The sequence below is a fragment of the Martes martes genome (assembly GCF_963455335.1).
Source record: "Martes martes genome assembly, chromosome: 6".
In the NCBI taxonomy this organism is placed as follows: Eukaryota; Metazoa; Chordata; class Mammalia; order Carnivora; family Mustelidae; genus Martes; species Martes martes.
Window position 1 is genome coordinate 70,831,628 of NC_137893.1, and position 22,298 is coordinate 70,853,925.

At 41.3% G+C, this 22,298-nt stretch overlaps 1 protein-coding gene across 1 annotated transcript in view; it reads left to right on the plus strand.

The window, feature by feature from the left end:
- Positions 1–22,298, plus strand: part of ARHGAP18 (Rho GTPase activating protein 18) — a 130,225-nt gene that overhangs the window by 46,663 nt on the left and 61,264 nt on the right. The window lies entirely within an intron of this gene.

Here is a 22,298-nt window from a genome sequence, read left to right on the forward strand (position 1 = left end):
ATATTTACTACCTGTATATATTTGGGAATATACTTTATTATGAAAGGATTTTCCACAAAACGCAGTTGAATGATTTGGCTCTCTGACTTGGCTGTCAAAAAACGGGTTTCAACAGGCATGGGTTGTCAGTGGTTAAACATGGAATTAGAGGGGAGGCTTTCTCGTCCTTGACCTGCTTTGCTTTCATGTTTGGTGCTGATACAAAGGACGGCAGCAGGTCCTGAAGACTATGCCCCTTTAGAAGGGGAAGAGATGGAGAAGAAAGGAGCTTATCACTGCTCTGTTAAGAGTTCTGCTTGTCACATCATTAAATTTTAGTAACCTCTGTGTGTTTTATCTGGAACAATCTATCCCCGAATATCTGTATGGCTAATCATCCCCTACCCCAACTCCATTCAAGTCTCTGGTCATGTGTCCCATCAGAGAAGTCTTCTCTTCTCATCTCTAACATGCAACCTCCCCTCCCCCACCCTCTTAACCCACTTAATTTATTTGCATAGCATTCCCTCCACCCCCCACCCCTCGCTGATAGGTTATAAATATTTTTGTTTCTTTTCTGTCTCCTTAACACAAGAATGTAAGCTTTGTGAGAGTGGAGACTTGATTTTGTTCACCATGGAATTCCCAGCATTTAGAAGGTACCTAATATGTAGTTGATGCTCAATAAATCACTTTGAGTAGATGAATGAAGGGGAGGAAACTGAGGCTCTCAGAGTTTTAGATAATTTGCCTAAGATCGCACGGAAAATGATGTAACATATCAAACTCTAGTTTATGTGGCTCCTAAAATCTTTCATGGTGCCCCTTTTATTAATATCCCTCCTGGGAAAATTTCATTTTTTTGTACACGATCAGAGTCAGAGACCTCTCACAGGATTTTTTTAGAGGGGTGTGGAAATCTTAACTAGCCATTCCAACTTTCCGATTTTACAAATGAGGAAATAACCATGATCCATCGAGGTTAGGTGCATTGATCAAAGTGATACTGTACTGTACTGATGGAGGAAGGACCAGAATCACGATACCCAATCTCCAGTTCATCCCCCCCTCACCCTGCTGCGGTCCCTTTCTTCTTGATAGAATGAGCCCCATTTTGATACAGAATTTGTATATCCGTCAACCGTGATGGCTTTAAAATAATGGGGTCCCGTTATTTCAGTGCCTTAATATTAATGCAGTAAAATGGAGACCTCGAACCAGATAACCACAGGGACCAGCAGGTAGCATAACATCCTGGTAGCACTAGTGGGAACTCCGTCAAGCTGTAAGCATATCCCTTGATCAAAGGGGCCAGCCTCATAGCACCTTCTGCCTACCCAGAGAAACATGCTGCAAGAGAAAGATGTGGTAAATGAATCTAACAACATTGGAAACACCTTGCTGACCAAACAAAATACCTCTACCAGCCAGGTCTAGCCTGCAGGCTCCCAGTGTGGGACTGCTGAAGTTTTAGTGTGAACAGCTTTTTTTTCCTTTTCAGACGAGTATGTTTCAGTAAGTGGGAAGATGTTGGAGATTATATGTGAAGTACTATCACTGTAGTTAGTTGGTCTTTAGACCAGCCAAAGGATCAGTGGGTTGGGCTCTCAAAGTTCACAGAGGGAAAATAAGTATCAATAAAAGAGTATTTATTGCCCGTCTTTATTGCCCTGGTGATAAAGTTGAAGAGTAATGTGTTTTCTCTGTCATAATACCATCTGTCCTAATGGAAGGTACTTGGTTATGCTATTTACTGACTGAGAATCAAGAAACCTTCTTAGAGATTTGGCACGGCTATTAACCACCTGTATGCCACTGGACACATCACCCAGTTTTTCTGCTCTGCCATATTCATGTTTGAATCCTTAAGGGCTGGACCTACGAGGCCTAGGAAGCAAAGGATGTGAACTCAATTCTTTGTCTTTTATCTCTTAACAGAGCCTGTGTTGGGGCAGTTGGGTGGCTAAGTCAGTTAAGCATCTGCCTTCCGCTCAGGTCAGGATCCCGGGATCCTGGGATGGAGTCCCGCAGCAGGCTCCCTGCTGAGCAAGGAGCCTGCTTTTCCCTCTCCCCTCTGCTTATTCTCTCTCTCAAATAAATAAATAAAATGTTTAAAAATATTAAAAAAAAAACACAAAGAAATCCCATGTTAGGGAATGGATCATTTCTATATTGTATAGGTCTGTAAGGACATTGATAATTACAGGGAATGTGTGCTGTTCCTCTCCTGTGCTGACCCCGAGGCTTGACAGGTTTGAGAATGATTTGACCTAGTGATTGCTAGGGTCATTCCTGCTCCAAATTCCACTACAATTTGAATTGCCCTTTTTGAGGACAGGTTTGAGAGGCTTTTATCATGTAGAGACTTAGAGCCTAAGAGCATGGGTGGGTCCTGGGGCCCCAAGTGGGGTTGTAGCCTGGCTTTCTTGGTCAAGTTGACTGATTTCACTAAGCTCCAGTTTCCCCAACCCTGAGATGGGGATGATAATAATAGTGACCACCTCATAGTCGTACTGTTGAGATCATTTGTTCCTGGCAAATTATCAAACCCTCCTTTTTTATTCTTCTCATGGAGCGACTGTGCAGGGTGGATAGAGAATGTTTAATATTACATTTGAAATACAGCATGAGAATTATCCCCCCTTTCCCGGCAGATTTGGACCCTTTAAGTGTCTCTGTAGGAGCCGAGATGTGTTGGAATTAAAAGTCAGCAGTTAAAAGTGCTTAGTGTGCCCCTTGGGATTGGAAGAACGCGGATGGATGAAGTCTGGAGGTAGAGACACATGAGTCTTTTATCGGCGTGGGTGTCAGGTGTGGGTGTCCTGACATTAACCAAACAGCTGCATTTGGGACCTGTGGCTGGGCGGGTGTGCCCGTGAACCCCAAGGCTTTCCGTGTGGATTTGCTGTTAGCCGAAGGAGACCCGCCGAGGCTACCAGGCTGCGGGGAGAAGAGCTTCCTACAGGATGAGATGCTACGGTGGCTTTTCTGGTTCTAGTGGGAAGGGTATTTGCACTGGAGTAACAAAACACGTCTACAGATCCATACTGGGGCCTAATCGAAGGCAAGAGGATGACAGAAGTCAAATTGCGCCCACTCCAAAAGGAGAGGTCGGGTTTACATTGAGTGAGTGTTCCGAGTTGCCCAGGAGAAGGCGTCATGCCCTCTTGGGCCCTTCAGACGGGGGCTGCTGTTACTACTTGGAAGAGCAGCCTGTCTGCGTCTGCTGCACTTTCATCTTCTGCCGTATTTGTATTCATGGGCACTGGCTCCCACATAAAAGCACAGCTTGCTGTTCTGGCTTTGCTTCTGTGACCTGCAGGAAAACCAAATTAAAAAATATATATATTTCTATATATAATATAGAAATATATAATTATTATATATTATATAATAAAATATAATAAATTATAAATATATAAAATATATTATATATAATAATTATATATGTGTGTACATATATATATATATATAAAAGTTAAGGCTTTATATACATGGGATGGTAATTACACACAGTGGTTTTTAATCATTTGGCCATAGCGAGGCATTGAGGGGAGCAGTGGCTGGCACGGGTCTTGGAGGGGCTCTTGGTTGCAAGGCCTTAGCATTCTGGGTGTGTGTCTGTGGCAACACCGGGCAGCGACGTCAGTGTCACCTGGGAAACAAGACACAGAAGAGCACTGGGTGGACTTGAAGTCAGCTCTGCACAGCTGTTGGAGTCTGGACAAAATTTCAGGAAAGTTGTTCGCTGGGTGAGATGGTGGGATGAGGTAGTTGGGACGGGCTGAGGGTGGGGAATGGAACATTCTTCATGCTCTTGTTAGGGAGTGTTTGGGGACATAAACAAGTCTCACCTTCCTACCAGTTTAAGTAATAGGCAGTCGCAGCCGGAAATCTCTTTAGAGGAGGAGGTCTTGTTCTCAGTCCCCCTCATTATCAGGCTGAGGAGACAGGCATGTTGGGGGTGGGGTGGGGAGGGGGGGCGGGGCAGGGCAGGTGTTTGGGGGTGAGATGTTTGCCTGGTATGGTGCGATCAAGTGAAGCCTGCCCGGAATGCTGGCCTTCTGATTCTGTCACTCTCTCCGGTCACCTCTATCCCAGCAAAAGGTGACCCCAAAGTTTCCGTTGAATTCTGCCTCCACTTACATCAGATTTATTTTTCAACAAATTTGCTCAGTATTTTTGAATATTAAGGAACATTAATATGATTTCTTCGTAATCATAAATAGAAGTTCTTCATAGCTTTAATGGGGATTCACCATTGTGGTTCTTTCATTATTTTTAAAGGTTTTGTTTCCTTTTTCTCTTCTTCCTCTTCCTCGTGAAGGTTCAGTTTTTATGAAATGGACTGAAGAAGAGAGCACCATTGTTTTCCTTTATGTTGATTGTTTTCATTCCAAACATGTGGCCTCCTCCTCAGCACACAGCTTCTGTCCTATTTAAAGTTCTCTGTTTTCTGTACGCTCCCTTCCACCCCCGTGGTTCAACTCAGGTATGTGCTGCTGACTTCTAAAATGATCCTCCCTTCGGTCCGTGGTCAGTCCTCTTTCATGAGCTCCTGATCTCAATTTTTCAGATATTCCAGCAGTTTTTCCTCTAACTTGATATGCATGGAAATCACCTGGGAATTTTGGTAAAATGCAGATTGGGATTCAGCAGGTCTGGAGTGGGGTCTGAGATTCTGCCTTCCTGACAAGCTTGCTGCCAAAGCTGCTGGTTCTGGGAACGTGCTTTGTACCAAAGGACCAGCGAGTAAGGTACAGAGGTGAAGGCAAGTGAAACTCCCAGAACATGGGTGTGTGAGCCATAGGTATCCTGAGGTCGCCGAAGCATCTCTTAACATTTCAAATCTAGCACATCCAAACTGAACACATGTTCTGCCAAGCCTGCCCTTTGCTCTGTCATCCCTCTCCCAGTGAGTGACAGCTGTCTACTGCATGTCAGAGAACAGACTATATGATCGTCTTGATGTCTTCTGTTTCCTTCATCCGCTTTATGTTAACTTTGAGTCTCCTTGGAAGAAACTTCTCAACTTTGTCTTTTCACTTCTCTTTCTACCTGTACCGCTAGAATCAAATCCTTACCATCTCCCAGGGATCCCCGACTCCAGAGCATGGTAACATCAGGCTGTCTCTGTGTATTTTACTTCTTAAACTTTGTTTTCTAAGCATTAATTCGGTAGGGACATTTGCTTATTTAAAAACCTTCTACCATTGCATTCCACGTGTCTCTAGAGGACAAGCAATGTCCAGCACAATTTGGCCGTAGCCTCTTTGCCCCCCCCAGTGCCTAACACACATCCCCAACCCTTCCAACGAGTTGCAACTCCCTGCATGTCAGTGTGTCTGTCCGCATGGGTCTATTCAGTTTCCCAGCCTCACTGGATAGTCTTCTCTTGCTTTGTTGGTGTGGTTACCACTGCCTTGAATGCCTTTCTTGTTGTGCTCTACCTAGCAAAGTCCCATTTAGTATTCAAGATCCAGCTCCTATCACTCTGGCATAGCACTTACCAAGTCACTAACTTAGTGCTTAAGACTTTGGCAATCTGTGTTTCTGTAGCAGTCATCACTTGCAGTTGTTTTTGGAGATCCCATTGCTCAGGTCTTTGTTGCCTACTAAATTCTAGATCTACTGTGTCGAGATACTGTGTCTGAACTCTAATATCTTAGCATAGTGTGGAGTAAAGTAGTTTTTCACTAAATATTCTGAGTCCATGAAAAAATGAATATTCTATAGACAAACAGGCATTGACTTTTGCATGTGGGAAAGGGGGAATTACATCATTTGTATATATTGGGCTATACAAAGAGAACCTGCCTGCTGTCTCATTCGTTCTGCAGCTGCGATGTCAAGAAGCTCGTCACCAGGGGCGCCTGGGTGGCTCAGTGGTTAAAGCCTCTGCCTTTGGCTTGGGTCATGATCCCAGGGTCCTGGGATTGGGCCCCACATCGGGCTCTCTGCTCAGCGGGGAGCCTGCTTCCTCCTCTCTCTCTGCCTGCTTCTCTGCTTACTTGTGATCTCTGTCAAATAAATAAATAAAATCTTTAAAAAAAAAAAAAAAGAAGCTCATCACCAGCCACCTGTTACTGTTGAGCTCTTGAAATATGGCTAGTTCAAATTGAATGCAAATGGAAGTTACAGGATTTTGAAGACTTGGAATGAAAAAAGAATAAAAGACTTCATTAATAATTTTAATATTGATTACATGTTGTAGTGATAATATTTAGGTTATATTTGGTTAAATCAAGTATACTGTTACACTTGCCTGATTCTTTTTACTTTTTGTTTTTAAAAATTTTGTTTATTTTAAGGGAGTGAGGGAGAGAGTGAGTAGGCAGAGGGAGGGGCAGAGGGAGAGGGACAAGCAGAATCCTCTCTGAGCACAGAGCCTGTTGTGGGGCTCTATCCCATGACCCTGATATCATGACCTGAGCTGAAATTGAGTCAGATGCCTAACCAACTGAGCCACCCAGGTGCCCCTCTCTTTTCCTTTTTTAATGTGGCCACTAGAAAATTTTAAAATTAATTTTGTGGCTTGCCTTTATTTTAGCTGGGTAGCAATGCTTATACAAGAATTTGTGACATTTAAAATAATACAAGAAGGTTTCCTACCACCCTCCAACTGTGCTTTCTAAGAATCAGTCAGGTATTTAATGTTTAGGATCAAAATTTCAATCATCATGAGTTATTTAGTTAAAAATAAAATCATGGTTACCTTGCTGGCTCAGCTGGTAGGATATGTGACGCTTGATCTCAGGGGTTGTGAGTTCAAGCCCCATGTTGGGCATAGAACTTACGTTAAAAAAAAAATCATTCACTTAAATATACTACTACTGAATTCAGTTTTTAAGTTGTAATGTCTTTTGAGAGTGTTCTCTTGATTCTTTACTGAACTGCCCAACTAAATCTCAGGGACTTTACCATATTTCATCTGTATATTAGTGTCACCTATCCATGAAAACTCAAATGTTTATTTTTTTACTATTGTGGAGTAATAAATGGAGAGTGATAAATTTTATTATAAAACTTGCAATGCATGTCCTCACCTCTACTGCCTACATAGTTTCTCACTACTTGTGCTGGATCAAAATCACATATGTTGCATACCATCATTAAAAACTTCTGCCTAATTAATTTTTCAGTGTTTAAAGCTTAAGGATTCTATAAAAGTTTTTTTAAGACTTGAGATGCCCAAGGCAGTTGTTTTTCTAATTTTCTGTAGTCATAAAATACTTTTTCTAGTGCATTCTTAAGTGGATCTCAAAGAGACGCCTCTGTGGCTGAGGGGTAATTGGGGGACCCAGAGGGGCCCCTCCGCACTACCTCATTTTGCCCTGGTTTGGAAAATGAAACACTAAGGCAAAGTGGCAGGTTCAAATAAGGCTTTAAATGTGGAAAATCAGTGTGAACAGGTTAGAGTTATCTAATTTTTAAAATTGGAAGAGATGTGAGGTATTATTCTTCACGTTGTAGAGTGAGTTATCTGTCATGCTCACACAAAGAACAGCCGAGCTGGAGATAGGCCAACTTCTGTCTGCTGGTAGAATCTTCTTTCCTAAACTGTCCTGTGATAATAACCTAAGGAATATTCTTTCTTGGGACATTAATATGGCCTAGGAGTGATGACAGCTCTTCAGGAGGGAGTGAGAACCTACTGGGCGTAAGGTGAAGTACACACACACACACACACACACACACACACACACACCCGAATCACAGAGCAGTATCCCGAAGTGAGGACTGGGCAAATGCTTAGGAAGTAGCCAGTGAATGTGTTTGTCTTCTCTCCTCTCTCCATAGCTTATTGCAAGTCCCTGATTAGGGTTTAAAATGGCACAATGAATTATGCAAAAGCTGTTTCTGCCATAGGGGCTGTCTTGCAGCCTAATGCAGTGCAGATGGAAAGATCTTCTTTGAATCATTGTTCTCACGATACTTGGGAGCTTTTTGAGGAATAAGCAGTCAGAAGTGGAAGTGAATGGCCTTCAACAGTAAATGAATTCCTTCTGCAGAGAGGAACTGAAATGTTTTTATGATGCAGATGGTTGCCCTGTGTTTGAAGGCTCATCCTTGTCATCTGATAGTCATGCTTAGAAGCAGAATGTATCCTGAAATACTTGGGTTTTCGATGGTTCCACTGGAGAAATTACTCCTGCTCAGGCTGGCCCTACGTGTATTATTATTTCTCTTCAAAAATGGTTATGAGTATTTAAATGCCAATTCGCTCCAATCATGAAAATATGCAAATTACCTTTCTCTCTCTCTGATCTTTAGTTATTACTAAAGAGACTGAATTAGTTAGCATTCCCTTACTTTTATTAGCATAATATTAATGCAAATGATCAGCAAAGGCTTTTTTAAAAAAAAGCAGAACCATGGAAAGCAATTAATAACAGTGCTCACTTGCCTCGGTGAGGAGAAAACATTTATGATTAGATTTTTAACTTTGGTATCTGTGCCAAGGACCACCCACATGGGCCTAAAAAGGTTCGTGTTCCTAAAATCAACATCAGTTTGGAGGTTTCAGTTGCAGGGTAAAAGCCAAATCTGAAAAAGGCCCAGCGGGAAATTTTTAGGATGATACCGAGTTATCTGTGGGTAGTTCTTCACTGTTCAGATGCTCTCAGATATGCGTGCGATAGGGTATATTTCTAAGACATGGATGTTTAAACTGTAGGCAGAGAAAGTAAAGGAATGCTGTTCGGTGGTCTCATCAATGTATATAGTAAGGACTGAAAACTATTCCCAGCAAAGGGGTTAATACAGAGAGGACACTGATTAATCCTTTATTTGCTCAGAGGAAATGGGCTTAAATTAGAGGGAAGTAAATTCGAATCAAATAACAGGAAGACAGGGTTGGCTCTGGGGAGAGCTTTATAAAATTAGAATGAGGTATAGCAAGAGATTGCAGTCTTCCTGCTTACTTACGCTCACTGTGCTGCAAAGATTTCTTACACTTTCTGGCATCTGGGTCTTTGTTTCACTGGAAGTGAGCACCACAACGCAACCTACTAGCAACACCACTCATAGCACGAGGCCATTGCTGCCTTGTCTTATTTGGCTATGCGATTTATGTCCACTGTCAGAATGCGTGTCTCTCGAGGATCAGAGGGGAAGTCCTGTGTTTCTTTGGACACCCACATGAATAGTGCCTTGCAGTCAATGGGCAGTTGGTATCTGCTGAGCGAATGTGTGGACCACAATGTTGCAATCGGTTTATTATTAATAAGCAGGAACCCAAGCTCTGGAGCATCATTCCACCAAAACACTGAAGTACGGACTTCATTCCTGTTGCACTGTTCTTCTTAGTATCTACTTTACTACTTGAAATGGAAAATACACTTCATCATGTGGATTAATATCATTATTAAGTTATAGTCACAGTGATTTTTTTTAAAAGACTTTATTTATTTATTTGACGGAGAGAGAGATCACAGTAGGCAGAGAGGCAGACAGAGGGAGAGGGGGAAGCAGGCTTCCCACTGAGCAGGGAGTCCGATGCGGGGCTCCATCCCAGGACCCTGGGATCATGACCTGAGCCGAAGGCAGAGGCTTAACCCACTGAGTCACCCAGGCGCCCAGTCACAGGGATTTTTAAAAATAAAACTTAAGTGCAGAATTCTGATATCCGTAATGAAGGAAGATCAATTAATAAATGTAAGCATTGTTGTTCAGGGAAACTTTTTATTCATAAAGCTATTGGATTAAGAAATTAGCATTCTTTTTTTTTTTTTTAAGATTTTATTTATTTCAGAGAGAGAACATGAGCAGTAGGGGAGGGGAGAGCAGCAGAGGGAAAGAGAGAAACAGACTCCCCGCTGAGTAGAAAGTTCAATATGGATCTCCATCCCAGGACCCCAGGATCATGACCTGAACCAAAGACAGATGCTTAACTGACTGAACCACCCAGGCGCTCCTGAAATTAACGTTCTTATATTAGGATGGTTGGCATATGCATAGTGCTTCCCAAGTATTTCTTATAAAAACCTATGCATTTTACTTTATAGAACTTGCTTCAGCAAATAACTGAAGTCGTTTATGAAGTGGGAACCTGTTTTTTTGTTTTTTGTTTAATAAAATTTATTTACTTTAAGAGAGAGCGAGAGCGTGTGTAGGAGTGGAAGGGGGAGAGGAAGAGAGAATCTCGAGCAGACTCCACGCTGAGTGCAGAGCTCAACGTGGGGCCTAGTCTCACAACCCTGAGATCATGACCTGAGCCGAAACCAAGAGTCCGGCGGCTTAACTGACTGTGCTGCCAAAGCACTGGAGGTGGGAACCTTTAATAGTTGTCCCTCAAACACCTGGCTGGGAAAAAAAAGGTAAGAGAAACAACAGAAAACAGTTCTTAGTCTTGGTTCTTTAATATAAATTATCTGACAACTTAAGTCTTTCGGGAGGCTTAACCTGGCCGATACTAAAGGAAGTTCACCTTTGATGCCATCATTCATCCTGAGGTTTTGATGTTCACTGCACAAATACTGCCTTCTGCTCCGGTGGGAACAACACCCTCTTAATCCTTTCATATTCTCCTTCTAGAACTTACTCAGATTCTGTTCTGGTGTCTAGAAGCTCTGTTCTTTGTTCAGTAGCTCATTGGCTAATCTCTTCTACAGTGTTATTTTCCTGAGACAAGAGTTCTATCATCCACCACTCTTTTCTGGCAACGGGCATCCTTGGTACAAGACCGGCTGGGATGGGAGGTCCTGGAAGCCTTGGGTAGTGCAGAATGCAGGGTTCACAGAGGTGATCCAGCAGGTGGCCTTTTGGGAAAAAAAAATAGAAATCAGTCAACCTGGATTGTTTCTTTGTAGGGAATATGCAGAAAGGATAACCCAGGACTAGAGCAATGGGGAAGGTAGAGGAGAGCAAGAGGGATGGCAGTAGAAGACTAGAGGTGGGAATCCTCAAGCTGAACATTGATTTAGTATCAGTTTCTACAGAGTGCCAATAGCCTTGGTTGTGTCCAGGGAGGGAACTCTCAAGGGCATTAACTTCTTGTGGACTTCTTGGCCTGTTTCAAATTCTTGCATGAAACGGCATTTTGGAACCAGATGCCATTTTGCTTTTGGTTAAGTGGGAATTTTGCTGCCCCACATAAGCAATAAGTAAAAAGTAGGCTAGCCTAAGCCTGGTGATGAGCAGGAGACTCAGATTCCTTTCAAGACAGCAATTAAATTAGGCCAGGTTCATATATTTGCAGTTTGGAGGATTTAACCCTCTGAGAATTTGTTGTGCCTCTGGGTGGCATTTACCGGAGCTCAGTGGGCCCATAGCTCTGCTGGATGATGAGGTAATGTTAAGGAATAGCTTTCGTAATGTTTTCATATTAAATTATTTTTTTTCTTTACCTTCTGCACTTCCTCTGCTCACCCCCTGAAGGTTCCCTTAATTTCTTCTCGTAAAACCCTTACCCATCCCTCATGGTCACATTAGGACTCACTGCCCCCTGAGCTCTGTTCCTGACCTGCAAACAGAGCTCAGTTGCTTTTACTGAAAATACTTAATGTTTGTTAGTGGGATTTTTATTTTGTTTTGTTTTTCTTCAAATGTTAGGCTGAAAGTGCCCCTCTGCAAGCAGTATTTTACAATTCGAATTGCCCTTTAGTTCCCTATGTTTTTATTTCTCATGTATCTTTCAGGTTCCCTGCACTCACATGTCTTGGGTTGGGTCAGCGGAGATTCTAAAACCTACTAGGAAAAAAGGGGTCTTAGATAATCTCATTTAAAGAGGAAAAAACTGCCCCTTCATATTCACAGACTCTACTTTGTAACTGATTGCAGAAGACCTGTAGTGAAAACAGTATAGATGGATTGTTTCTAAGCTTGGCTAAATTATTTGATTAGCTGGAAATTATTTCTCCACCCCCTCCATCTCCTCAGCAGAGCTGACTTTCAGCACCTGGTTTGTGAAAATACTTCCTGGCCTTCAGTACTTATCTGCAGAACATTATGGCATTTGAAGGTCATTCGGAACTCTCCATAAAATTACACGTGGTAGCCTACGTGAAGCCGATTTCTTTTCTCGGACCCAAGTATTTGCCATACTCTTGCTGCTGTTTTCAGTTGTTTCATTACTACTCATTCATGTTCTTTTGGAATAATGTATAAATATCCTCTTCCTGTTTATCGTATGGAGCATAAACACAAAGAGATCCTTTCACTTTTAACATTTTCTTCCAGTGTCTGTGGCCTTTCTTCTGCCGGCTGGGGAGGGTTGGTTTTATATTTTTATAGCCTCACTGAAATATGAGATGATTTCTCTATCTTATTTCAGTAAATGATCACAAAGAGGGGAGCCTGGTGGCTCAGTTGATGAAGCGTCCAACTCTTGATTTCTGCTCAGGTCATAATCTCAGGGTCATGAGATTGAGTCCTGTGTAGGGCTGTGTACAGGGTGTGGAGTCTGCTTAAGATTCTCTCCCCCCCCTCACCCCCCATACGCCACCCCGCCACCCCAGCTCATGTGACCTTGTGTTTTTTTTCTCTCTCTCTCCCTCAAAAATAAATAAAATCAGAAAGAAGCAAGATGAGTTTAATAATAATGCCCACATTTCTTCCAGAATATGCCCCTGTATTTGTCTTTAGTTATTATCAAAAAGGTTTTTTTTTTTTTAAACTCCAGCTATGCCTTGTCCAACAGGTTTTTTTCTTTTTCTAAATCCTACTATGCCTTGTGCCCATGTTTTTATTAGCATAGGAAGTTGATGTTAATATGTATATAAAAGTCTTATGAAAGGCAAGAGGTTTGCCCTTAGGCAGTAAGTAAAACCAATATTATATTCCCTCCTATTCCAACATTAAATTAAAACTATTAAAGTTCATAGTTCTGCGTTATAGCAACAAATACTTTGTTAGTACCTGTGTGATGATACGCACTGTATATCAAGAGCAGCCTACTCTATGAAGTGGAGGGAGATATTGGGAAATTGTAGTCTGTCAACTGGCCAACAGTTGAACATCTCTCCCGGATCCCAGATTCCAAAGTACATTGTTAAGTTTCATATATGACCGTTGCGCATTGGTGTAAGTTTTTTCTTTTTTGTTTTTTAAAGATTATTTATTTATTTATTTGACACAGAGAGAGAGAGAGATCACAAGTAGATAGAGGCAGGCGGGGGGGGGGGGCGGGAAGCAGACTCCCCGCTGAGCAGAGAGCCCGATGCGGGGCTCGATCCCAGGACCCTGAGATCATGACCTGAGCCGAAGGCAGAGGCTTAACCCACTGAGCCACCCAGGCGCCCCTCATTGGTGTGAGTTTATCTGCTTGTGTTAATGTATGTTTAAGGCACATTGGTACAGCGTAGTGATGAGATTCTAGTCCAATACAAGGCTTGCTAGGGAGCTTTTGAATGACAAGTTCAAGAGTATCGGGGAGGATGAGAGGACTTTTGACCTTCGTCAGTGACTCCTCTTCTTCATTTCACCTCTGGAAATGTGTTGAAGGATTCTTTAGAAAGAGAAGAGGAGCACAACTTTGAGGCAGAAAAGGCAAAAACTTTGATTTGTTAAGAGCCATAAAAATAAATGGATAAAAGTTTGACAAAAACTTGGGGATGCTGATAACTACCATTGAAATCAATGACTGTTGTATGGTAAGAACCAGGTATTAGACAGTAGCAAGGAGGAAGCTGGGCTCCATCTCAGGAACAGACAGCCTTACAGACAGGCTGTTGAGTGGGTTTCTGGCAAACCCACGAGGTCTGTGAGGGACAGAGCAGGAGAGAGAGGGTGGGATACCCAGGATGGGCTATGGAGGTGATGCAAATTATTGGTTTCTACAGAAATGTTTGTTTGGGGAGTGGTGGGGGACATGAGATGGAGGTGAGCTGATAGCAGTGACAGAGAGGAAGTGAGTTTCTATCTGAGGAAGGAATGGTGAACCACATGACCTGAGGCACGTTAGGTACTGGGCTAAAGCAGAGGTCATGACCCAGAAGCTCATGCTGGAGAGTTGTCTGGGCCACAAGCTTAGTGAGGAACTGGAAAATTCCACCCTTACTTGGTGTTGGTGTCATTTATAATCTATCTCATGACAAATGTTTGAGTAGCTTGCTTGAACAGACATCTCTGATAAAGTACCTGACATATACTAGGCATTCAACAAATATTTTAAAACTTGTTTGAGAGATCAAGTTGACAGGATAGAAGTAGGGGATGCGAGCTTAATAAAATGTAAACCAGTGCTTATTTATGATTTAATATCAGGTACAGTTTAATATAAATCAGCTCCTAGAAGAGAAGCCTCCCTTCTAACAAAACACTCAAGAACTACAGAAGCATAGAATAATTACTTATTAATTGCCTTTTAGGGTTTCCTGATGACTAATTTCTTCACCATCTACCTTTCATGTTCCTGTCTTGCTCCTTTGTAGTTTTGTGCAATTAAATAAAAACCACCTTAGAAATTAAAAGGAGCTGGTGGTTTTAGAGACAGCAGTAACTGAACAATTAATTAATAATTAAACAATTTATAAGCCTCTACTAGGGCAAGCAGTTTGCAGAATTTAGGGAGACTCAGGTGAACAAAACAAAACGAAACACAGATTATCGCCCTAAGGAACCCACAGTGTAATGGTAGACATGCAAGGAATGAGCATCACAGTGCAGGATGTGGTAAGGGCTGTGGGGAGACTGAACAAGCAGGGAAATGCTTTCATTCCAACCCCCAGGGAGAAAGGTACCAAGATAGGACATTGAGGAACAACAAGTGGAAAACACACCAGAGTGAGAGTAGTTTCTGGGGACGAATCTCCAGGTGGCTCTACCGCTAACTAGAACAGGGAAAGGAAAGCGTCCTGGAGTAGAAATGTTGTGGGTAGATGGAAGCCATGCGGGTAGATAACTGAATGAAGTGTAGACATGAAACTCAGTTTGCTGTGCTGTGCGCCATTGTTCCAAGATCTTGACGTTTTATGTCCAAGCCCCACAGCAAATCTCTCTACCCTTGTCTGGGAAAATGATTTTGGCATTGAGATTCTGCGCCTCCCATTTGGTTACTTGTTGAGTTGTCCCTCTGAGTGAGGAAGAAGACGTGCCTCCTGAAAGACACTTGGGGAACTCAGGAACCCAGGGGATCTCACTTCCACACAGAACCAGATCTGAAAGAGGAAAGGCCTGTGTCTGTAACCACGGCCTGTGAGTTCCCCTTTGTGTACCCTGCCTGTGTCTGTACGGAGAAACCAAAGGGGTTTTTCCTACATGCCTTGGCTGACCCCTGACCTTCCCACAAGCCTTTCACTCCTGTGTCTTCACTCCTTTCCACCAGACGGGCTGGTGGCAGCCACCTGTATCCCTGTTCCTTTAGCATGGTTCGCACATGAGTTGGTTTTGCCGTAGTTTTCTGTAAGAGTGATAAAGCCAAGTTCTGAAAACTAGCTCTTCACAGGGTGCCTGAGGGGTTTTCTCTCCTCAGCTCTGCTTAGGCAACGTTGTGTCAATAGAGGGTAATCCGTGCCTTTCACTCCTTGTTTTGCTGTGTGTCGGAATGTGGAGGACGTGGAGGACCCTCTGTGGAGACTGAAATGTGCTGTACAGATACTGACTCCTATGTTTAAAGAAAAAGAATGCTGAAAGAAATAATGATGAATTTTAACTCCCCCCCCTCCAAAGGAAAGGGGTAATATATACAAAGGGGAAAAGTAAATTTACTTGAAATCTGAAATTTGACTTCAATAGATTATTAAAACTATAGCAATTGGGATGGGTAGAAGAGATGTGAGATCCCTTGGGTTCTGAAGGCTGCCTGGGTGTGGGGAGAGGCCATGGGGTAGTGCTTTCTAATCAACTTCTTTTTTTTTTTTTTTAAAGATTTTATTTATTTATTTGACAGAGAGAGAGAGAGAGATCACAAGTAGGCAGGGAGGCAGGCAGAGAGAGGAGGAAGCAGGCTCTCCGAGGAGCAGAGAGCCCGATGTGGGGCTCGATCCCAGGACCCTGGGATCATGACCTGAGCCGAAGGCAGAGGCTTTAACCCACTGAGCCACCCAGGCACCCCTCTAATCAACTTCTTACTGCCTTCGGGCATCCTCAGTGTTCTTTCTCCCTGGATGTCAGCACCACTTCTAATAATTAACTGCTTCAGCTAAACAATAGTAGGCATTCACTTCCTTGGGTAAAAAATGACTTGGGTCATTCATAGGCTGCAGCTCTTCATAGTCATTCAAATTCAGTGTATTCTGATGGACACGGCCATTACAGAGTATTAATAGCTTCACCATCTCCTGATGGCAGTGATTACTTCTTTAATGCCACTGGCCCCTTGAAAGAAAAATCCACACAGTAGAAACAGGGTTTTCGTTTTCTTTTTCTTTTTTTTTTTTTTTTAACCCAGAGGTAATGTAAATGGAGAAGCACAGTGAGTTAAACATTTTTGAAAAATTTCCAACTTCTTCAAAACAAAGTGTTTTAAAAACAGGTGTACTTGAAGTCACATCCCAGAGTGACACAAAGCATATTCTAGCAAGTGTCTCTTGGTTTTAAAGAGAGGTGGTTTGATTGTTAAATGCTTTTTTCTCTAGATAAGTACACTGGTCGTTTAAAAATGTTTATTATAGACTGTGGCAACATGATCACTTTTGGGTTTTGCTGTGTGCTGTACAAAGAGAAAGATTGGCATGTCTGATGCAAAAAAAAAAAAAAAGTAAATTCTCTATTCTATTTGGCTATAATAAAATGACTACCGAAGTAAGGACACTAATCTTGGTTCTACTGTCACTTTACTGGGTGACTTTGGGGAAAATTTAACCCTGGGTCTTCATTACCTCATCTAGAAAATGATGGGATAGGTTTAAATCCCTAGGGTCCATTATCATTCTAAAGTTTATGGTTCAATAAATATGGCTTTATCTAAAATATCCTGGTCATTATGGTTAATGGTAAGTTATGGCATAAGAACTTTCATTGTTGTTTTTGGTGCATTCAAAATAGAACAAGAAATGGAACAAAAATAAACCTTACTCTTCTGTTTTGTGTCTCCCAATGCAGTCACGTCTTTCTGTGCATTGGAAATGAATGTTGGGATAAGGAACATGAAAGAAAGTGTAGTTCTTTTAGAGAGGATCTTGTAAGAAAGTAAAACAAACACAACTGAATCCTAGCATCAAAGGACTTGAAGAAAGCAGACTTTGGGCCATAAAAATGTCTCTAGAAGGGTCAGAACAGGACACAGACGGATGAGTGTAGCAACAGGACTCTTGATGGGGTGGGGGGGTACGGAAGGTAGAGATTGGATCACATAGTTAAATATGAGTTCAAAGAAACATCCTAGTTTCAAATAAATTTGCATTGAGATGGTTGAGGAAGAGGTATGGAAGACAAAGGAGTATTAAGGTAAATGCACATTTTCAAATGCACTGGCACAGAGGGAAGCTTAGAGAGAATTTCTGCCCCTTATACATGATAAATAAAAGCAAATGATGAAAGACTTTGGCAAGGCAGGGGTTTTTAAATGATGTTCTATTTTTTGTCATTGAAATATAAAATTAAATATGGTTATATCATTGGACTAAGTCCCAGTTTTGATGAAAGGCTGTAAAACTAAACTAAAATAAACAAAGAGGTAGGTCAAGAGTCACCAGGAAAGCATGGCTCTTTCTTTCAGTAAGGCTTTCTGGAGCATTGCCCATAGAATTGAAAAGTGCTTTTTGAGATCCATTAGGTGGTGGTTTTGAGAAATCCTAGAACGGTGGTTTTCAAAGTGTGGTCCTGGAACACCTGGGGGTTTCAAGACCCTTTTAGGGGTCTAGGAGATCAGAACTGCTTTCATAATAGCACAAAGACTTTATTGGCCTTTTTCAATCTCATTCTCTCGTGAGAACACAGTGGAGTTTCCCAGAGACTACGTGATGCGCAGTATCACAAAAGATTGAATGCAGGAGCAGATATGAGAATCCAGATGTCTTCTATTAAGCCTGACATTAAAGACAGTTTCAAAAAATATAAAACAATGTCACTCATCTCACTACATTTTTTTTTTTTTTGGTATGGAAAATAGGTTTCTCCCCCCACCTCCCAAAAGTTATTTATGTTAAGATGTTGATTATTCTCATTAAACGAATTAGTATTTTACTTATTCTTTCCAACTTTAATAGCTAATAGTGTACACCTCATTAGACATAACCTATAAAAACAAAAGCTCCTCGGAGGTCCTTGAAAATTTTTAAGTGTATAAAAGAGTCCTGAGACCAGAACTGTTCAAGAATGTCTGTTCTAAAGGTTAAGTAGTTTTTCTGAACCTCAGAAGAGGGCAAAGGTGACCTTACTAAATTATGGGAGGGGTGGTTATTTATAGTTAGCGGTTTTACATGTTAACAGTGGTACTAGGTTGCAAGCCTTCTTCATGGTTACCCAGGAGGCGTTTCGCGGGGGGGGGATTCTCACTCGGTAACTTACGACACACACAGCGGTCAAGGCTATTGGTGTTCTTCCCATTCTATGGGTAGGAAAAGTCTGGGTTAGAGAAGTCACATGATTTTCCAAAATCACAGAGATAGTTAAGTAGAACCTGAGTCATTGGTACTTAAGACTCCCAGCCCCATAGTACTGCATATCATTTCTCTGCATTGGTCCTGGGGTGAATCATCAATTAGCTTGTTTTTTTTCCAGCAGACCACAGTCTAATGGATGGCACTGTCCACCTCCCCGAAAAGAACAAACTGCGTCAGACCAATTTAACATTCTCTATGACAGAATAAAAAAGAGGCAGGAATGGTAGCGCTATGTTTGAAATTCACTGACCGGGGGAAAAAATATCACAGAAAAATATACCTCGGGAAAATAGAACAAAACCCCACTTCTTATAAACCCAGTGTAAGAACATGCGAGCAAGAGGAAAAAGAAGGGACATTCGTTCTGCACAGGCCCATGGGTGTCAGTTAGCTATTAATGTCGGTACCCAGGAAAAAAAGGCATGGAGAAAATACTGTGGCATGTGGGAATGCTCTCAGCACGGGGCATGAGTCTGCAGCCTGCTGGGAAGCCACTTCTTTCGGATGACGGTGTCTAGTTCTGTGGTTAGAGCTGTCAAAGGTGAGAAATGTGAGAGTCTCTGAAGAGTGGCCCTAGGATGATTGGCACGTGGGATTCTGGGGGGCAAGTAAGGAAGACTAACATAGGACAATTGTTTGCCAGTAAATTAGGAGAGGGTAATTGGTAGGTGCCTGTGGTACAAACTGCATGTTTCTTTGATTTCAGCACCACACGTTGGCTTGGGTCTTTTGGAGTGTAAAAATATTTCTGCTCTGCACTTCATTATGTCTAGCAGATGTTACTTTATGATCTTGAATCCAGTTTGGAGAATGAATGTGGTATTAGATAACGTAGTCCTAGAAACAGAAGAAAGGAACAAGTTAACGGGCTTCGAACCAGGACAGTTTTAAGAAGGGCCACACTTTTAGCCATTGCCTGTCTGGAGTTCAAAAGTAGAGTACATTCTAAGAAAAGAAGTGACACAACTGGTTTATTGATGTAAACTGTAATTTTAAAACGTTCAGCTACATTTTTAGAGAAAATGTAACATCTATGGCATGCTAAGGAGGGCAGTCTACCACTGAATGCTTGCCTCCTCTCTCCTCCCCATACTCCAATGTTTAAAAAAGAAAACATTTTCTTCCAACATTTACCAATGATCCAGAAAAGAAAAAAAAATCCTCCATTCCATGACTCTGTATCATCAGGTTATTATAAAAAACTTATTCAGCTTTGAATCTTATTAAAGTAAAAATATTGAGTCTATTCATTAGCACTAGGCAATTAGGTTTTTGCTTTCTGCCTGTTTTGAAAGCAGGGCTTGATATAGAAGGTATATTTACGTAACAATGCTGTTGCTCAATGCCCTTGCGTTTTTCTGCACATGCTATCTTAATGGAAATTTACTGGAAAATTCTTGCCAGAATAAACACATTCCTTCAGAAGTGAGAAGCTTAATGTACTTTTAGTTCAACTGCACCTCTTTTCTGTGAGCAGATAAACCAAATTATTTGGCATTGGTCATTACACTTCACACATTCCACAGTATTTATTGTGGTCTCCCACAGAATTAAGGGTTACAGGAGATGGGAATTAGGTCAACCACAGTCTTATAATGGGAGAGAAGAGAAAAACAAGGAGGGGAGATCTATGTACTTGACACGAAATAAACCAAAAATGAATCTGGTAGACATTTTGTCAATTAGTTTAATGATCCTGGTAAAGCAGGATTAAGGAATAGAATGTGTGGATAGGTTGAGCTGCTGATCACAGGAATAAAAATAAAATTTCTGTTCTTTTTTTTAAAGTTTTCTTTCTTAAAGATTTTATTTATTTATTTGACAGACAGAGATCACAAGTAGGCAGAGAGGCAGCCAGAGAGAGAGAGGAGGAAGCAAGGTCCCCGCTGAGCAGAGAGCGCAATGCGGGGCTCAATCCCAGGACCCTGAGATCATGACCTAAGCTGAAGGCAGAGGCTTTAACCACTGAGCCACCCAGGCACCCCTGAAGTTTCTGTTTTTAAGAGAGAGATAGCTTTCCCGTTCACATTTTAATTTAAGAGTCTAAGTTTAAGAGTCTAATTTATTAAGTCTGATAAATTAAGAGTCTAATTTAAGAGTCACTGAAATGACAACACTAAAGGGGTGGCCAGTGGGGCAAGACCAAGGGACCAGGATGGGATACAGGGATGTCAACAGGACGGTTGGGGTAGGGAGGGAGGAAGTGTCCCTTGAATTAAGGGATGGGGGAGGCAAACAATGGACAATGGAGACTGAAGGAAAGAGAAACACCCTAATGTGTTTAGACTTCCTCCTGCTGGTCCTACTCCTAACGCCAGCCCATCACCACCCAGACTTGCTACTGGGGAGATAGAGTGATTGTTCACTCATGCAACCTGCATTATTAAAGTTCATAAGCAGGGCAGAGAGAACCATCTTCAAAGGAACAAAACTGGCCTGTTAGCATATTACAGTTCAGTAGTCATATTGTATTTATTTGTAGCAACAAGCAAGTAAGTGTTTTGACTTTTTCTAAGAAACCAGTTGGAATTAAACAGGTAGAAATGACCAAAGTTTAGTGACCCTCTCCGTTATGTAGTATTAAATCCTTCTGTTTTAAATAATTATGGGAAAGGTCAGTTTAAATGTGGAAAATGTTCACATAGTATTAAAGAATATGTTTTATGGTATTTTTTATTTTCATATGTGTAGTAAGAAAACCAGTGTAGCAAAGTATTTTTTCCTAACATCCTTCTGGGAGATAAAAGAGCAATTTGAAATTAGAATAACAAAACTCTAGTTCCCTGATTATTGTCCCCACTTAAATTACATTTTCTTTAAAAAAAAAAATTTATATATTTGAGAGAGAGAGAACATGAGCAGGGAGGGCAGAGAGAGAGGGAGGAGACTTCCCTGGTGAGCAGGGAACCCAATATGGGCCTTAGTCTCAGGACCCTGGGATCATGACCTGAGCTGAAGGCAGATGCTTAACCAACTGAACCACCTAGATGCCTTTCAAATTATATTTAAAAAAAGGGGGGGGGGCGCCTGTTCGGCTCAGGATATGACCCCAGGGTCCTGGGATCGAGCCCCACATCAGGCTCTCTGCTCATCAGGGAGCCCTCTTCCTCCTCTCTCTCTGCCTGCTTCTCTGCCTGCTTGTGTTCTCCGTCTCTCAAATAAATAAATAAAATCTTAAAAAAAAAAATTGAATACAAAGAGGAAGTGCCATATTCAAAATTTTCTTTTTTAAAATAGGCTCCCCATCTCAATATAAAAAAAAATTAGAACAAAAATTTAGTATTTCTGTTGTATATGGGATTTTATATATATTTATATATACACATATATATATGTGTATATATATATAAACTTATTTATTATAGCATCTTTCAGTTCACTTTAGTAGTTGGAAGGTGACTTATAAAAAATATAGTTAACTTCAAGTCATAAAAATACTTTCACTTATTCAATTTATCCTTTTCTTCACAGATAGCATTTGAGATCAGTGTTTAACAGGTAATTCCTAGCTATTTATTCAGAATTGCCATAAATGTTTTCTCCCGATAATGTTTTGCCATATTTTAAAATACATATCAGCAATGGGCACATTTTTAAATAAAGGTGAAGAGTTGCTTTCTATAGTAGGATATAACAGCAAATGTAATAGGATATTCTCCTATTTATGTTTTGGTTCCAAAAATAGAAATTCAAATAGTATTTCATTTATTGATTGCAGATATTTGTTATATAAGGGCTCACTGAGTTTTGTTTGTAGGTATAAATGACAAATATGAAATGCTGTATTAAAAAAATCTCAATTAACTAATGGCCTCTAATCAAGATTTAACCTGT